The following is a 17259-nucleotide window of genomic DNA, read 5'->3' as shown; positions in this document are numbered from 1 at the left end:
ATTTAATCATTAAATGCGTTTTACATTTTTTACAAAGAATTTAACTCGTAACGACTTCCATCCATTCAATTTTGAATTATGCATCCATGATCTCTTGCTACATTGGAACCTTATACTATTCACCCCTAACATTTCCCCATGGGTTGAACCTATTCAATTTTGGATGCATACTTCCCTGTACGATTATTTCTTGCATTTTTACAGAATACTGTAATAACATGTAAGATATGAATGAACAACCCATTCATGTTTGGTTCGTAAATTATCTTATTCTTGATACATAGGTACCGCCGAATGTTGCAAATATAAATATTTCATCCGTACAGTATTAAGTTTAATCAGATTGCATCCATGTTCTTCGATTACTCTACTATCATTTAATTCACGAAATCAAACATCCGGGTAATCATGTTTCCATTCACTCCTGTATCCATATCCTTCCATCTCTATATTCTTACATTCAAACATTGGAAATTCTGCATCCTTACAATTTTGGATTCATGCAATCTTGCATTCATGCATTACTTGTATTTTTGACATCTTGCTTGTATTCAGTTTTGCATGTATATATTTAAATCCGTAGAGTTCTCCGTCCTTAAAATCTTGCATTTATGAAGTCTTACGTCAGTATAATCTCATCAGTAAAATGTTGTGTATTTTTATATATTGCGTGTATTTAGTTGTTCATATATACATTCAAATACTTTTTATCTATGGATTATGAGTCCTTACAATATTGCATCCATACTGTCAAGAATCTGTATATTCTTTGGTACTGAAAAATACAAATAATGTATTTATACATTATGTATATTCTTAATATCTTATATATATTCTTATATCTATCGTTTTACAACCATAAATTCAAAACATTAGAAACGAGATGAAATCCTGCAATCATGTAAAAAGCTCGTACCGGTATCCATAAAAAAATAAAGTAGATGTTTACATAATGTAAAGAAATTTCTATTCGCATGAGCAAATGTTTCCCATAAACTACATAATCTACTGTTGTGTAGATTCTAGTATACTAGAAGTATAAGGAAACTCATGTATTGGTTGGTGTATGAGCGAACAAAACTGGTATACAGAATAACAATTATATATTCTCTTTTATCCCAACTGATATTTTTATACCATAACATTTGTTTGAACAGGTGTTGAACAAAGTAGAGTCTCATAAATAATTCACTCTGTGACATAAAGTTGTTACATCTGTGTAAAACGACAAGTTAGACGCTGTCTTATCTAGTAACTTCTTACATATTTAAATAGTGTTGAAGTTGTATCAGTAACTGTACAGCTGAAAAAATATAAATTTATTTCCACCAGAAAATCTAATTAGGCTATCTTGCTAATTAGGCTATGAATAGATTGAATTTATTTATTGAACGTTGTTTGTTTACTATATTGGCTTTGTTTAAAATGGAATCCGAATAAGAGTTTTTGTAATTTTACCTGAAAATATGGGCGCCAAGTACGGGTTGAAATGTTTAATAAATGTTATACATACAAATAGTACGTGTAACAAAACAACAATCAGGTGATATTGACTTCCTTTGAATTGGGTCAGTGATGTCCGGCTAACTGATAACATTATTACTCTGCAATAGATCGTTAAGCTGTTCATTCTGGACAGTAGCAATATTTTTTAACCTTTAAAACGAACGCAAAAGTCAAGGACTCAGGCAATAAAAACGTAAAGAAATTTCTAAAATGTTTTAGAAATTTAAATTTACTATTAATAGACAAAGAAATGGAATAAAATGTGTAACAAGTTATGATAAAACACTCGACTGTTATGAGTTAATTAACTAAGAAGCCAACAACTGTACAAGGGCGTGGGTTTCGTCAAGTCTTTATACTACATGATGTCAAGAAACAGCTCACCATTCGTTACTTTGTAAAGTAGATTAAAATTCGTAATGGAGAATGACTCGGTTAAACACCTTAACACCTTCATTCAAGAGGAGCTCTTCTTATTGGAAAACAATATTTTTTATTATCCAATAATTTAATTTTTATTTTTTGTAAAAAAATAAAATTATTGGATAATTGTAACTTTTCTTTTATAAAATAATAGAAAATATCTTAACACCTTGTTTAATTTTTCCAAAAATAAACTTATTAACGGCTTGTAGTTCTTAAATAAGCCGTTGGCTGTTTGTTTCTTGTTGATAACTTCTTCCATGTTGTGAAGATATTATTTGTATCCCCTATCTCTGTATTACAGGTCTTACTCAGTCATTGTAACTACAATAATCTTAACTTATTAATCTGTATATTGTTAAGAAGTCACAGTATGTCAATATGAGTAATTGGGAGGGTTACAAATGTGTAATAAAAGTACTTAAATCATAGACTTCTCTGAACTGTAAATTAATACCAAATTAAAATTAACAATTAACCATAATTACACACATAGGCCTACCTATAATCTAGATTTGGTAATAAATATGTCCTTTTCTTAAATAACATGTTACAGTAGTTCTAAATTCAAGTATTTCACGCAGTTGATTCCAATTAAATACGGTGTACTAAGTGTAAGTATGTTGGAATTATGTACGTGTATGACTATATATGATAATGAATACGGTGAGTGTGTGTGCGTGTTTGTATGATGGAACTTGGTATGTATGTATGTAAGTCTGGGTGTGGTGTGTTGTGGATGGATGTATCCATATAATTCTTAAATGTATAATCATTAAGACTATTAATGTAGTCAGAAATAGTTGAAGATAATTATTAAATATAGTGAGCGGGTAGTGCGGGTTTGGTGGCAGGAGTGTGCGGGATGAATGACTTTTTGAATGAAGAGATTGATGATTTTAGAGTAGTAAGTCCAGTAGTGTATGAGGATATTGGGGATTTTACTTTTTGGGCGAGAGACGTTGATGGTTCAGACAGCTGTGGTATAACAATTTTACATGACAATATTAGGAGTTATAACAGACACATAGAAGAACTCTTAACTATCTTAAACAGTCTCGGTAATAAGTTCGATATTATTGTTTTAACAGAAACCTGGTTAGATGAAAGTTACAGTATGGCTGGTTGTATGGATGGGTATGATGTGATTATGAACAAACGAAAGAGGAACCAGAATGATGGCGTAATTGTGTGTGTCAATGAAGGTTTTCGAGTGGAGTATTAGAAGGTAAGTATGCATGGGGCCACAAGTATCAGAGTGGATATGTCGGTTGGCGGTGATCGGCTCAGTTTGTTCGCGGTGTATCGCAGCCCATCCTCAGATAATGATCTCGATTTATTCATTCATGACCTAGAATTTTATAGCAGCAATAGACCCAGGGACCGAATACACTGGCTAATTGGTGACGTCAATTGCTGCATTTTGCAGGAAAATAAAAGTTTGTTATCACAACGTTATCTTGATGTATTTTACGGCGCCGGCTTTGTTAGTTGTATAAATATTCCAACTAGAGTTATGGCTAATTCATCTAGCTGCATCGACCACATTTTTGTTGATAAAAAGAACATAGATCGCATTGAATCGGGCTTAATAAAATCAAGTATGACAGATCATTATCTTACCGTTTCTAAACTTTGGACAGAAGTACCTATTGTAAATAATATAAATAACAACAATATTAACAAATTTGATAAAGATTTGGTCTGTAGATGCATTTCTGAGCAGAATTGTAACTTAGTAACGGGTTTAGATGACGTAAATTCAAGCTGTAATGTTCTTGTTGAAACACTTCAGACCATAATGAAAAAATAAAAAAAGTCTCAATTTTGTTCGGCTAGGGAACGGAAAATTAAGCCTTGGATCACAAATAGTTTAATCAAATCGATTAGATTTAGAGATAAATTAAGTCAACGTTGCAAAAGAGAACCATTCAACACAGACCTTCTTAAAAACGTCAAAAGCTATAGAAATATCTTAAATTAAACAATTAAAAATGGAAAGTGCCAATACTACAGGAGCAATACCTGTAAAGCGGGAAACAATAGCAAATTACTGTGGAAAAATATTGGAGAAATTACAGGCACTGTGACTAAAAAAGATCATTTTCCGATTGAACAATTTTTATCGAACAAGAATAATATTTTGAACTCAGACATTATCAATGTGGCGAATACTTTTAATAAGTATTATGTAGGAGTGGGAGCTAATCTGGCCGGCGCTGTCCCTCCTGTGGCCGAGTGTTTAGTGGACGACGACATGCACAGGGTGGACTCTGTATTTCAGCTGGAACCTGTCACTGAGCAGGATATTGTAAAAGTAGTACAAGACATGCGAGGTGGGTCCGCCCCCGGGCTGGACGACCTACCAGTTTGGCCTATAAAAGAAAACATCCAAGTCCTTAAATTTCCACTTTCACACGTAATAAATAATAGTTTTAGACATTTATCCGGTCGCGTTTAAAAGTGGAAAAGTCATCCCTATATACAAAGGAGGTCCAAAAAATCAGTGCATTAGTTTCAGGCCTATCACTCTTGCAAGTGTCCTCGCCAAGATTTCAGAAAAGTGTGTTAGAAAACAATTTCAAAATTACGTTATTAATCATGGATTTTTGTATGGAAACCAATTTGGCTTTCGGAGTGATAAAAACCTGAACGATAACTTATTTTCATTTACAAAAGAAATTCATGATGAAGTTGGGCGTAATAAGAAAGTACTAATAGTTTTCCTAGATCTAGCCAAAGCTTTTGACACAGTCAATAGAGAGTTACTAATAAAAAAACTAGTTTGTATAGGTGTTAGAGGTACGACTTTGGAATGGTTTAAAAATTATCTAAGCGAGAGATATCAGGTTCTTTCAATTTTAGGCAATCATAGTTTAACAAAACAGGTTGAATATGGTGTTATTCAAGGTAGTACATTAGGTCCACTTATGTTTCTAATTTATATAAACAATATTGGTAAAATTAACCTTTTAGGTGGCCAGATCTTTCTATATGCAGATGACTCAGCCTTGTTGTTTGAGGGATCCAGCTGGGGGGAAGCATATGGAGTGGCGGAGCGGGGGCTGCGCACTGTCAAGCGATGGTTTGACCAAAATCAGCTCACAGTCAATTTACATAAAACCAAGTGTATGGCGATATCACTGAGAGCTGACGGAGATCCTGTGAACCTTACTTTGAAACTCCATACTTGTGTAGGCCAGAATGATTATGGCTGCAAAACTGTTGAAAGAGTTTCAGATTACAAGTACCTCGGTGTAATATTTGATAGTATACTTAAGTGGACAGCTCATGTGCAATTGTTAAAGAACAGATTGAGAAAGTTTATTTATATATTTTCTGTTCTTCATAAAATATTAACGCCAGCTTTGATGAAAACAGTTTATCACGCTTTTTTACAATCATTATTACAATTTGGTATCATTGCTTGGGGCGGAGAATATAAAACTATTCTTCTACCATTACATACTTCACAGAAAGCCATTATGAAAGCGGCATTACAAAACCCAACTAGTTACTCATCTGAATTATTATTTAATGAGTTCAAGGTTTTTAATATAACTCAGTTATATGCATGAACAATAATCTTATATATATATATATATATATATATATATATATATATATATATATATATATATATATTTAAAAATCAAGAAAATATTTTCGTAAAAACCAACCACCCATGCGTTACAAGAACACAGATTAACTCGGGTATTACAACACCAAGAATCAATAAATCTATAAATTTTACAGACACTTATTATATAGCTAGTACTGTTTTCTCAAAATTACCCCACCAAATGAAAACTCTCGGTCCATGCAGTTACTATTCATATAAGAAAATAGTTAATAATTGGCTAGTAGAATTAGGTAGAACAGGGATAGATAATCTGTTTAAGTCCACTTACAGGGTAACCTAAATGCCGGGGTACTTACGTATCTCGGTTTTGTGTGTGGGTGCCTGTTTGTCTGTGTCAGCCTGTTGTGTGTGTGTGTGTGTGTGTGTGTGTGTGTGTGTGTGTGTGTGTGTGTGTGTGTGTGTGTGTGTGAGTTGGCATGTGTGGGACGTCTAGAAAGGATGGGTGTTTTGCAAATTAGGTGGTACTAGGTAAACCTTGTGATTGTGTCTGTTTATGAAATTAATCATGCGTGGAATGTTTGCTATTTGGAAATGAGTTACGCAGGGCAATCTATTTATGCCCTTAATGAATTACAATTTTAATACATATTTGTACCTTGATATAGTTAGAGCCACGGTCTGTGAGGCCAGATATATGGTTTCAGTTATTTCCACTTTAAAAACAAAGAATGTGTAAAATTGCTGTTAATTTTTAATATATCACTTAGTTAACTGAATGTGGACTGACTGGACTCGATTCTCGCTCACAGGATACGACCCATGCGAGGATCTCATTTCTATGCATAGTTACTATGGATGTAATGTGTTGCTTATGGCTGGAAATAAATGTATTTCTTTCTTTCAAAACAATAGTGTGTTAATTCTTAGTAACCTGACAGGTCCTTCTTAAAATCGTGTCGTTGTGTGCCCATCTGTCAGTATGTCTGTCTGTGTTATAAATCTTGATAAAAGGCCATAAAGATTTGAAACTTGATAAATATGCTTCCCATGGTCCTCAGAATACCTCTTTTTATTTTGGGGCGCGAAGATAAAAATTAAAGAAGCTGAAATAAAATAATATTTTTAAAGTTTTACATATGGCCTATGGTTGATTACAGCAAACGAGAAAATCGCAAGTTCAATAAAACTATAATCGAACCGAGCACTCTCACATTAAAAATGTTATCATGTGACATAGTGACACATGTGATGAAAATACTGTTGTCTCATTGGTTGGTAACACTTTTGTTAAGCTATATCGGGTGCTTTGATACTCTGTCGTGTCGGTTTATTACAATAGTATAAATAAAGGTTCTTTTTTTTTAAATAAACACTGTAATTTATATAACACTTCTGTGTCAAAATACTCGTAGTTACTTTCTTAGAGAGCAGATACAGTTATAACGTTAGTGGTCCGGACAACTCATAAAATAAACACTGTACTTTATATAACACTTCTGTGTCAAAATACTCGTAGTTACTTTCTTAGAGAGCAGATACAGTTATAACGTTAGTGGTCCGGACAACTCATAAAATAAACACTGTACTTTATATAACACTTCTGTGTCAAAATACTCGTAGTTACTTTCTTAGAGAGCAGATACAGTTATAACGTTAGTGGTCCGGACAACTCATAAAATAAACACTGTACTTTATATAACACTTCTGTGTCAAAATACTCGTAGTTACTTTCTTAGAGAGCAGATACAGTTATAACGTTAGTGGTCCGGACAACTCATAAAATAAACACTGTACTTTATATAACACTTCTGTGTCAAAATACTCGTAGTTACTTTTTTAGAGAGCAGATACAGTTATAACGTTAGTGGTCCGGACAACTCATAAAATAAACACTGTACTTTATATAACACTTCTGTGTCAAAATACTCGTAGTTACTTTCTTAGAGAGCAGATACAGTTATAACGTTAGTGGTCCGGGCAACTCATAAAATAAACACTTTGTATACTTTTTTATTTATTGAAATTTCTATTTTATCAAAATTTACTCTTAAGAAGGATTAAACTTTGAAACATTTGATATATTTACATGTTTCCCTAATTTAATGAGCTTTATATTGAACAAATCGTCATACCAAAGTTCATTTTCGGTTTTATTTTAACTTGTTTGACAATTTGTGTGTGTTTTAATGTTAATAAACTGCAGAGATATATGTGTATCACGTTAAACTTATACTTGCTGTATAGAAGTTTACAGGTCAGTCTGTGGAGCATTAATAGTTAAATGTGACTGTGTTACTTTACAACGACTATGATCGATGTTTGAGTTAACAGTTATTGAATGCATATGAGCATAATAGTATATAAAATAATTAATTAACTTAATTGATTGCATTTATGCAATTTCGTTTGACAAAATTTTTTGTTGACACAATTTTTACTTCTGCAAGTTGTAATAAATGATAATGATCTCACATTGGTTTTCGTAAAATACAGTGACGTAGCCATATCAGAGACTTACTACTAGTAATTAGTAGTTTACTGCTGTGATGTTTCAAAAATATTTGTCAATCATCGTTACAGTATTAATTTGTTACTTTAATATAGTAATACTAGACAATTAAAGTGTGTTTTCTACACATAAAGTAGCTATGGTTGTGAATGGTTAATTTAATGGACTTGTTGAGTGATTGCTCCATTTCATTCGTCACTTAGTAGATCGTCTGAAATCTGGTGTCTACGAAGAGATAAAAAGGTCGAAAATGAAAAGGTTTAAAACAACACTTTGCATCATTTCAGTATCCTAGATTACAAAATAGGTCTGTCTGGATTACCAAGCAGCAAACCAAATGAAGAGGTAATTTCATTGTCTTATCTGGTGCATGAAGAGTTCCTTTTAAACGACTTCGTCTCCGACCTTCTTTGGATTTCTTAAGACGGACGTGAAGTCGGTGAGTGTGGCAGAATTAAAACACTGCACTAGATGGTAAATAAAATAAATCAACGCATAAATATTCAAATTAAAGTATAATTTTTATTAACGAATTTGTTAAAATAACAATGCAAAATACATTACTGTGATTTAAATTGTCTTTAGCGTAAACAAAGAATGTTAGCGAGTTTTGATCCAAAATGTACTTGCTATAAAAACACTTTAGATAAACCATTGTAACCTCGAAAGCACGGGTTAAGTTTTTGTAGTCTTAATAGCACGACATTAATTTGATATTGCTTTGAGATCGGGAACTGAATTACAATAGTCTCTCGATAACACGAATTTAAGATGATATAGCCTTGAGAGCGCGTAATCAATTACAATAATCCCTCGATAGCACGACTTTAATTTGATATAGCCTTGAGAGCGCGTTCTCAATTACAATAGTCCCTCGATAGCACCACTTTAATTTGATATAGCCTTGAGAGCGCGTACTCTATTTCAATAGACCCTCGATAACACGACTTCAATTTGATATAGCCTTGAGAGCGTGTACTTAATTACAATGGTCCCTCGATAGCACGACTTTAATTTGATATAGCCTTGAGAGCGCGTACTCAATTGCAATATTCTCTCGATAACATGACTTTAATTTGATATAGCCTTGAGAGCGTGTAGTCAATTACAATATTCTCTCGATAACATGACTTTAATTTGATATAACCTTGAGAGCGTGTACTCAATTACAATAGTCCCTCGATAGCACCACTTTAATTTGATATAGCCTTGAGAGCGCGTACTCAATTGCAATATTCTCTCGATAACATGACTTTAATTTGATATAGCCTTGAGAGCGCGTACTCTATTTCAATAGTCCCTCGATAGCACGACGTTAATTTGATATAGCCTTGAGAGCGCGTACTCAATTGCAATATTCTCTCGATAACATGACTTTAATTTGATATAGCCTTGAGAGCGTGTACTCAATTACAATAGTCCCTCGATAGCACCACTTTAATTTGATATAGCCTTGAGAGCGCGTACTCAATTACAATAGTCCCTCGATAGCACCACTTTAATTCGATATAGCCTTTGAGAGCGCGTACTCAATTGCAATATTCTCTCGATAACATGACTTTAATTTGATATAGCCTTGAGAGCGCGTACTCTATTTCAATAGTCCCTCGATAGCACGACGTTAATTTGATATAGCCTTGAGAGCGCGTACTCAATTGCAATATTCTCTCGATAACATGACTTTAATTTGATATAGCCTTGAGAGCGTGTACTCAATTACAATAGTCCCTCGATAGCACCACTTTAATTTGATATAGCCTTGAGAGCGCGTACTCAATTGCAATATTCTCTCGATAACATGACTTTAATTTGATATAGCCTTGAGAGCGCGTACTCAATTACAATAGTCCCTCGATAGCACCACTTTAATTCGATATAGCCTTGAGAGCGCGTACTCAATTGCAATATTCTCTCGATAACATGACTTTAATTTGATATAGCCTTGAGAGCGCGTACTCAATTTCAATAGTCACTCGATAGCACGACTTTAATTTGATATAGCCTTGAGAGCGCGTACTCAATTGCAATATTCTCTCGATAACATGACTTTAATTTGATATAACCTTGAGAGCGTGTACTCAATTACAATAGTCCCTCGATAGCACCACTTTAATTTGATATAGCCTTGAGAGCGCGTACTCAATTGCAATATTCTCTCGATAACATGACTTTAATTTGATATAGCCTTGAGAGCGTGTAGTCAATTACAATAGTCCCTCGATAGCACCACTTTAATTTGATATAGCCTTGAGAGCGCGTACTCAATTGCAATATTCTCTCGATAACATGACTTTAATTTGATATAGCCTTGAGAGCGTGTACTCAATTACAATAGTCCCCTCGATAGCACCACTTTAATTTGATATAGCCTTGAGAGCGCGTACTCAATTGCAATATTCTCTCGATAACATGACTTTAATTTGATATAGCCTTGAGAGCGCGTACTCTAATTCAATAGTCCCTCGATAGCACGACTTTAATTTGATATAGCCTTGAGAGCGCGTACTCAATTGCAATATTCTCTCGATAACATGACTTTAATTTGATATAGCCTTGAGAGCGTGTACTCAATTACAATAGTCCCTCGATAGCACCACTTTAATTTGATATAGCCTTGAGAGCGCGTACTCAATTGCAATATTCTCTCGATAACATGACTTTAATTTGATATAGCCTTGAGAGCGCGTACTCTATTTCAATAGTCCCTCGATAGCACGACTTTAATTTGATATAGCCTTGAGAGCGCGTACTCAATTGCAATATTCTCTCGATAACATGACTTTAATTTGATATAGCCTTGAGAGCGCGTACTCTATTTCAATAGTCCCTCGATAGCACGACTTTAATTTGATATAGCCTTGAGAGCGCGTACTCAATTGCAATATTCTCTCGATAACATGACTTTAATTTGATATAGCCTTGAGAGCGCGTACTCTATTTCAATAGTCCCTCGATAGCACGACTTTAATTTGATATAGCCTTGAGAGCGCGTACTCAATTTCAATAGTCCCTCGATAGCACGACTTTAATTTGATATAGCTTTGAGAGCGCGTACTCAATTGCAATATTCTCTCGATAACATGACTTTAATTTGATATAGCCTTGTGTGCGCCTACTCAATTACAATAGTCCCTCGATAGCATCTCTTTAATTTGATGTAGCCTTTATACCAAGAACGCAAGTAGAAGAGTCCCTGGATAGCACGACTTTAAATTGATATAACCTTCGTATCAATCAATCAGTGTTTATTGCGAAGACATGATTTACATGTTTAACAAAACTTATACCAAGAAGGTTCTTTTTTTACATTACTTTTTCACCTTCTTACTACTTCACATTAATATTTCTTTGCCAATTTATAAAAACAATAATTTAAAAACCAATATAATAAACAAAAATATGTACCTATTATTGTGGTCTTTAAAAATGACTAAGTTACCAGCTAATTGATACTGAACACTTTTCGTTTAGTGCTTTTACAAAATGTAACTACGCAGCCCAAGGAGGTAACGTTAGTGGGAACTATCGACATCATTGGCGTTGACAGTTGGGCAAAGCTCTCACCGTACATTATAAACTACTGGCGTAAGTTGACAGTATTTGTTACAGTGACGTGGTCTAATGCACAACGAAATACGTTAACGTACCTTTACAATTAAACATTTTTGTTTCTCTTAATATTTATATGTCAACGAAAGTTTTAAAAACAAAACAGCCCGTACAAACTTATAAAATATTTAAATTTATGGATTGAGTATCCATGTTTTCACTATTAAAAATTTTTGTATTATCCCTTTAAGGTGGTGCAATGAATTTTGTTCGGGGTAGTTATTACATATTCAAAACACAGTTCTTATTTTCCGTGAAGTTAAACCAATAGACAACATTTTTTCATCCGTTATATAATTTTTCATTACATAATTTTAAATATATGGTTTGGTAAAAATTTGTTTATATATTTTATCATACATTGTTTAAAGTTGATTTAAATCTTTCTAAAGGTCTCTGTTAGTATTTGGTAATATTAAATTAACATTGCTCGGGGTTACATGTATTTAAAGTACATAATTCTTACAATTTTGTACCAGTCTAAAATAAAACCTTCTGCAGATAAATATGAATCTTTTCATATAATATGATTTATAACATCAGAAAGTGACATGTTCTAATGAATTATTTTTCATAAAATGTGATGAATAAAATAATTTGTGTAAAACAGGGGAATAAGACAAAGTAATGTCTACTTACAGGGTACTAAGAATATACTGACTTATATAAGAATGTACTTAGATTTTATATAAGTATTGTAACTCAATACTTATATAAAACTCTATAGAAGACTAGCTAAATAGTTGCTGTGTGAATGGATAGTCGAGTGTGGTGGAAATAGTTTGCATAGTTTTCATACACAAAACACATACCAGATTTAACCAACCAGACTGACCAAGTCTAATATCAAGCATTATTAGAGTACTTCGCAAGCATGAAAAGTGAATTCAGAACAGATAGACAATTAGGTTAAGTAGTATAAAACTAATTAGGCAGACTACAGACGCTAACCACGCCCTAGTGATCATTAATTAACTTTGGTCTATGATTGATGTCTGCGGTGAGTAAGTTTTTATTGTTCAAACTAATTATTCTACAGTCCATTTAGCATCGGAGTCCATTAAAACTTAACTGCAATTAGCAATAGATGAACTATTCAGTCGGAAGAAGAAGGTAGATTTTGTGACAGCTGAAATATTATTAATTTCTTTCTCGTGGGATCTAGAATTACTCAGTATCTCATAAACAGATCGAAAAACAAATAATGTATATAACGAAAAAATCTTTATCTTTAAGAATAACGGAGTTATGAATTTGTTTAAACCTTGAATAATCATGGTTAGGTTTTTGTTTATGTTCAAAAATAACTGAGTTGTGAATGTTTTAAAACGTTGACAGTTGCCACGTTGAAAGAAATGGTGAATTTAACAAACAGCCGAAATTTCATTAGGTCCATTTTTGACTAAATTTGAAACTGTTTGGACCGTTTCAAAAGCCACGTTATATAGCATAAACACACACACAATGGTATATATATGAACTTTGTAATGGGAGGCGGTTTTGGTTTCTGGGGGTTACGTAAAAAATTTACCATGAGGTCATTTGCAATAGGCTGATTTTATAAACAGAATATTCCTAAAAGTTAAACTCAATAAAGAACCAATAGCGAAATAGGTTTGGAAATACATTGTGTACACATGGAAATGAACTTCTCACTCGGATCCCATTTGCGAATAGTTTGGTAGCAAGGGAGGAGTTAATCCTTTAGGAAAACTAGTTTCCAACGATGGTTGAGATTTGCCTTTCACCTTCCATAACGGATAAAAGTAGCGACTGAGAAGTTTCAATGTAGGAAGAAACTGTTGGTAAGTAATAAATGTATCGTTTCACTCGACAGAGTTGCAAAGATTTTGAGATTTCATAGACACAGTGTACTAGAGCAGCTCGTACGAAAGTAGTCTCCGATTATGGATGATACATCTGAATCCCCCCTCTACACCCCACTCTGAGCAATGTTGCCAGTTTTACCTGTATGGATCCGTCTGAACATATGTTACAATAAATAAACATCAGACGTAAACAAATAAGTAAACGTAGCTTTGTTATCTGATGTCTGTTTGTAGACAACGTATAAATCAAGCAGACAGTAAATGGACATAGCATATCATACTGGGAACAGCTGGTAGTCAGCAGAGATGTGGCAACACCGCCTCAGATGCTATTGGTCTATTTTGGTGTGGGACATTCTAATCTGACTGGAGTCTTCTATTTTCGAAGATCTCATTACTTCCTGTTATCCTAATCCACCAGGTGTGGAGCTCTCCTTCTCCTGTAGGGGAGAGTATCGTATACTGGGAAAATATGTTTAATATTATCAATAGTCTTGAGAACCAGTCATTTTCTCTACGGTATTTGTTTAAAGATAGATTGCTGAGAGTCGATTATTTTATAGAATAATGCATATTTTATGATTATTTAAACGATGAAGTAAAGAGCAATGACAATACATTTTCTGTATAATCCGTGAAAATAAAGAAACCCTAAAACAACTTTGAGTGAGTATTAACCTCATTTTTAAACGAGCTATCTCCCATAATTACACAATTAAAAATAAGGGCCTAGAAGTTTAAGAAGATTTTCATTGTTCTTATGGTGCTAAAATCAGTGTCAATCACTACAATAAGCTTTTAAATGAACCACCAGCTATCCGCCTTGTAGAACCAGTTTGATCAAAATTGTCTTATGAAATATTTGCCTTGAGAAGTATGTTCGTAAACAGCCCAACTCAGGTACTGATGATGGGATATTTTGGACTCATATATTCCCCAACATTTTATATGGAGAACGTATATGGACGCTCTTGGTCACATGTGCAAATTCAGATTTTATGAGATTATTTTTACTCCAAAAAAAGGCTGTCATAATAATCACCAAACTGAAAATAGAGAGTCGTGTAAACCTGCGTTCAAATATTTGCAGATATTGACTTTACCATGCCTCTACATCCTTAAAACTGTGCCATTTTGCTTGTCTAAATGGGCCTTAACACGTGCCCGAGTCATTCGCAGTCACAACACCAGAGGCAGGAATAATCTCCGTACTGTACAGCACAGGACACAGGTAGCCTTCGAACACTTGCCTTCGCAAGCAGCTGTTGTGCTATTCAATAATCTGCGAAACTCACTCAAAATTCAAGAAATACCCAAGGTATCTAAGACTCGCCTCAAACGGTTTTTACAGCGAGTGCGAGTTCCTGATATATATAATTGCAGACCAATGATTTCAGAGAAACATAGTAAACTGGTGTCGAAGAGGGAAATAATTGATGAACAGGAAGGAAGCTGAATGAATGCGCCTTAGTATGTTTGACTGAATGAGTGAGGGATAAAATTTAGCTTATTTTAACTTAATAATTTACGTTTTCTATATAACTGATTGTAATTGTCTGCTAGCAATAAAACGTAGTATCCTTATTAAATGGTATAACAGTCCAGTTGAATATTCCATGATAAGGAAGGGAGCCAGAAATAGCAAGCCGTAGTATTTTAGCATTACTCTCTACTTAACCTACTTTTATTACAGACAATATATTGAAAAGTAATTAATTTTCGCTAAGGATAAATTAATAATTGTTTTAGTGCCGAGGTGGCGATTACATTACTATCAGCTACTGAGGATTACGTTTCAAAAATTTTAAATGAGTAGTTTTTTTTATTTAAAACTAATATTTATATTTGTAGGAGTTTCACAAGTACGAATGATTCATACGACACATACTTCATTCTCATTACCCCGCTACCACATTGTTACGTCATTGTTACAAGCATTTTCAACAGTCATACTTCACTCTATTAATATCTAAGATCAAATTCAAACTGTAAACAATGTGGCTTTGAAGAGAAAATCATGCTCACAAAGATAATGAGCGTGCTTGATTACAAAGTTAGTAAGTAAGCTGACGATCTGATACGTGAAAGCTTGCGTTATCATCTCTTCGAGACCGAAATGAGTTTAAAATGTAGACTTGTAGTTTCAAATGTTTACAGCTCTTAACCTTTTGAAAGATACGCAGACGAATTGTATAAGTTCTGCTAGACCTACGCTAAATACCTGGGATATTTAACCGTCATCACTTGCATGTCCAATATACACATATATATAAAAAAATTTATTTCTGTTGTTTTTGTGGGCGTATTATTAGCTGAGCGTTAGCGAATCACATTGTTTCTGTTTATATGTATTCTGTTTGAACCGACTGTCTTATAGACTTGAAATTTTGCACGAAACTTCTGTACAAGCAACATCGAGTTATGTGGTGGTGTATCTCATTCCACGGAATTTGGCTGATCATCATGGGAAATTTTTACATTATCCTTGTTGGTAACCATTATAGCAATAAGAAACTAGTAGTATAATAATTTGTAAACAAACTGAGTACAATAATAGTGCATTTTAATATGTTTAATATTGTAGCACATGTATTATAACTATCTGAAATATACAGGGTGTTTCGCGAGGGCTTGGCACAACTTCAGGATATGATAGTAGACAAAACTTTTAGATTATAAACTAGAATACAGCTGTTAATTATGCAAAGCCCAATAAATTAAAAAAAAAAAAAACTATTAGGACTTGGACACAAGAAACTACTTTCCACATCTAAAAAAAGCATAAACACTCACCAAGTAAAATAAATGTAATCATTTTATTTCTCAACCGATTAAAACAAATTTTGTATAGTTAGTTTTGCAATTAAATTTGAAACAAATAATGATTCTTACAATATTTACGTAGTATAAAATGTTTTTGGGATGGTAAAGTTTTAAACACTTTAAATACAGCAATGTTTAAATGGAAAGTGGTAATAGGAATTTAAATTGTTGTTATTTTCCCATTATTAACTCCAAATAAAAGCCAAGTTTCACGATATTTGCTACAAAAAGGTTGTGCGATATGATTTTTTAAATAAAAAACACATATGGACAGGCATTACACGAAGCGAGATAATACATATGTTCATATGAACTTTTTGCTTGTTTTTGTGTCTACTATCATATTCTGAAGTTGTGCCAACCTCTCGCGAAAGACCCTGTGTATCGAAAAGGGTTTGGCTGGTAATTACTGTTTGGTCACCATGGGAATGAAAACCTTATATGCTTCTTTGGTTGTGTTTATTATTTTAGAACCGTGTGAAATTACTAATTTTTACACGTCAAAAGGAAATGTTATTTAATTGTGAAGATAATATAAAAGTAAAACTAATTATATGAGGATTTAAAAACATTTTATAGTTAGAAGTTAATATTTGTCGTTCTACATTGTAAGTACCAAATAGCAAGAGTTAATAATTAAAAACAAGGTCAATTTAGTAGTGAGTTGGAGGGAAAATTGAATCATGGAAAATCATAAATCAATAAGTCATCAATAAACTTATTTATGATCCTAATATGATTAAAATTATTTTTGTAGTTTCATTAGTCAATTAATTATTGTTTTATTCGTTTTAAAGATTTGAAAGTGAGTTTTATGGACTAGAGTAATGTTACTGCTATTGCAGTTCAGTCAGATGATCAATTCTACTCATGTTGCCCATCGAATATCATATTTCCAATAAACAAACAACTAGTTGAGCTTAAATTGAAACGTTTGAGGACAGTTTTCGTCTACACTCAGGAATGTATCAAATCTA

The sequence above is a fragment of the Homalodisca vitripennis genome, chromosome 4 (genome assembly GCF_021130785.1).
Source record: "Homalodisca vitripennis isolate AUS2020 chromosome 4, UT_GWSS_2.1, whole genome shotgun sequence".
Classification (NCBI taxonomy): Eukaryota; Metazoa; Arthropoda; class Insecta; order Hemiptera; family Cicadellidae; genus Homalodisca; species Homalodisca vitripennis.
The sequence above is the reverse complement of the archived record's forward strand: the minus strand, read 5'-3'. Positions refer to the sequence as shown.